This window comes from Arachis duranensis, chromosome 5, assembly GCF_000817695.3.
Source record: "Arachis duranensis cultivar V14167 chromosome 5, aradu.V14167.gnm2.J7QH, whole genome shotgun sequence".
Lineage (NCBI taxonomy): Eukaryota > Viridiplantae > Streptophyta > Magnoliopsida > Fabales > Fabaceae > Arachis > Arachis duranensis.
This window is the reverse complement of record NC_029776.3, coordinates 96,597,139-96,599,671: the sequence shown is the minus strand read 5'-3', so window position 1 is coordinate 96,599,671 and position 2,533 is coordinate 96,597,139. Positions and strand designations below refer to the sequence as shown.

At 34.0% G+C, this 2,533-nt stretch overlaps 1 long non-coding RNA gene across 1 annotated transcript; it reads right to left on the bottom strand.

Moving 5' to 3' along the window:
• Positions 1-779: 779 nt before the first annotated feature.
• Positions 780-2,520, bottom strand: LOC110281355 (uncharacterized). Its single transcript, XR_002376124.2, has 3 exons — positions 2,193-2,520; positions 1,704-1,898; positions 780-1,276 (listed from the first exon to the last, which is right to left on the bottom strand). It is a non-coding gene; the product is annotated as an uncharacterized LOC110281355 (long non-coding RNA).
• Positions 2,521-2,533: the final 13 nt, after the last annotated feature.

Below are 2,533 nucleotides of genomic sequence, written 5' to 3'. Positions count from 1 at the left end.
CACCTCAATAATCAACAAAGTAAGTTAATTAACAAAAAATTAAAAAATATATGATTTTATATTTTATTAAATCTAAAATTAAAATATTTTTTTTATAAAGAATGAGATAACTTTTTTATTTGACAAACACTTATTAACATTTTTCTTAATAAAGAAACACTAATTATAATTATAGGTATAATATTATATTTGATTATACAAGATTTATTTTAATTTTTTATTTTTTCTTTACTTAAATTTTTGGATCCGTCCTTGCTTTGTTATTCGCTCGTCTACCTAAATAGGTATACGTCCAATTTCGTTTTGTATATATAATAATCTATTGACTAGTAAAAACACTTTAAATAAAACTCAAATTTATCATGAATAATTCATTAGTCATTGACTTGTTAAATTAAGACAAACTTAAGCCAACAAACTATATTTTCATACTGCAGATTAAGTCTAACTCTTAACTTTGAAAAAAGAAAAAAAGTTAAGACCAACTTAAACTCAATTCAATTTTTTTTCTTTTTTTCATCATAGTTTCAAGGGAAAAGTTGGCTCAACATTTTTCAAGGTTGCGAGAACCGGACCGGTCAAAGAACCGGTGAGGTCACTGGTTCAATGGTTCACTGGTTTGACCGGAATTCAACCGGAGTTCAACCGGTTTAATTAAATATTAAATAAAATTATTAAAAATCTAAAAATAATTTTAAATAATAAATTATTATAAATATATAAATTTAATAATTTCTAACTTAATAAAATTTAAAATTTCACATAATAAAGAGCAAAACTTCAAAAAGAAAGCTATGTAGAGTCAGCACCTAACATAAATATGCAGCATATACATATAGTATTCTTCCATACATTTTTTGAAACAAAGGAAATTTCATTCAGGATAAAGGAAAGACATCTAACATAGCCAAGTTCTGAACATGGCTTGGGGCATCTTCCATCCACATGCAATTTGGAGTGGTAAGAGCTAAGGTTGCTAATTCATGAGCTACTATATTCCCTTTCCTCTTAACATGACTAAATTCCACAAATCTAAAATTTCTAATAAGTGAAATGGCATCAGTAATAGAAGTTCCAAAACAAGAATTAAAACACCTTCTCTGTTTGAGGACACCCATTACTTCTATATTGTCACTTTCAAGAATCACCTTTGAAAAACAACAGTCTTTTACAAAATTCAACCTCCAAAATGCTGCATATGCTTCTGCTCATGTGCTTCAAGGGGATAAGGTATTGTCTGGGTTGTTGATGCCTCATTATGATTCTCATCTCATTCCTAATTACAACACCAACTCCTCCATTAATATCATGTGACTCATTATGTATTCTTCCATACATTAGTCTTTGAAACAACACTAAAAATGCACAAGCACAAGCATAAAAATCAAAACCATGTAAATAACATGACACTTATGTTTAAATTGTTAGTAACCACAACACCAGCAGCAGTTTAAATACAACACCAAGAACAACACAGCAAGATTATTAACAAAAAATACAGATTATTGTGTAATATAAATTATTAACAATTAATCAATAACACAGCAAAAAGAACAATTATTAACACCATAACAAGAACACAGTAACAGCCAAAAACACAGCAAAGAGGATTGCAACAGCACACCATTCCATACCATAACACAGCAAGAACGACTTTCTAATACACAACACAGCAAGAACACAGCAAAGAGGAGAGGACTCACCTACCAGAATCTTCAGCAAGCACGGAAGAGCAGAGGGAGGCGACCACGGCAGAGCAGAGGGGGCTGGAGAAATTGTGGCGAGCAAGGCAGAGCAGAGGGAGGGGACCACGACAGAAGATCAATAAAAAGCCTTTTGAATTGAAGTTCAACATCTTCAGTATCTTGTGGCTGTGGGTTACTTTGTGATTGTTCCATCTGTAACAATCAGAAAATCAAATTCATGAAGCAGCAAATAAAAATCAGAAGCAGCAAACAAAAATCATGAAGCAATCCAAAACAAATTCACTGATGAACAAATAACCTCAGCAAATAAATCAAAAAATTTATTCAAAATAGGAAGTTACGAACAGAAGCCAGAAAAATTTATTCAACGTTTCAACAAATTTATTCAACATACAAAAAATTGAAGAACAAATTTATTCCTCTCACAAAAAATTAAAGAACAAATTTATTCAAAATTCGAACGGAAGCCAGAAACCCAGAACTTACCGCAAGTGAAGAACGAACAGAAGCCATAAACCCAGAAACCCAGAACCCGCAACGGTGCTTCACGACCAGCAACCAAAACCCAGAAACCCAGAAGGCAGAAACCCAGAACCCGCAACGGTGCTTCACGACCCGCGACCAAAACCCAGAAACCCAGCAGCCGCAACGGTGCGCGACGACCCGCAACGGTGGGAGTGTTCTTCACGGCGTTCGTCGGTTGTCCGTCGTTTGCAGATTGTCCAGCCTCGAGCTTAGGGTTGGGAGTGGAGTGTTGAGTGTTCTTCGAAGATTAGGGATTGATTTAGGGTAAACTGATGCTTCTACCCGTGTTGCTGAGCGCTTCA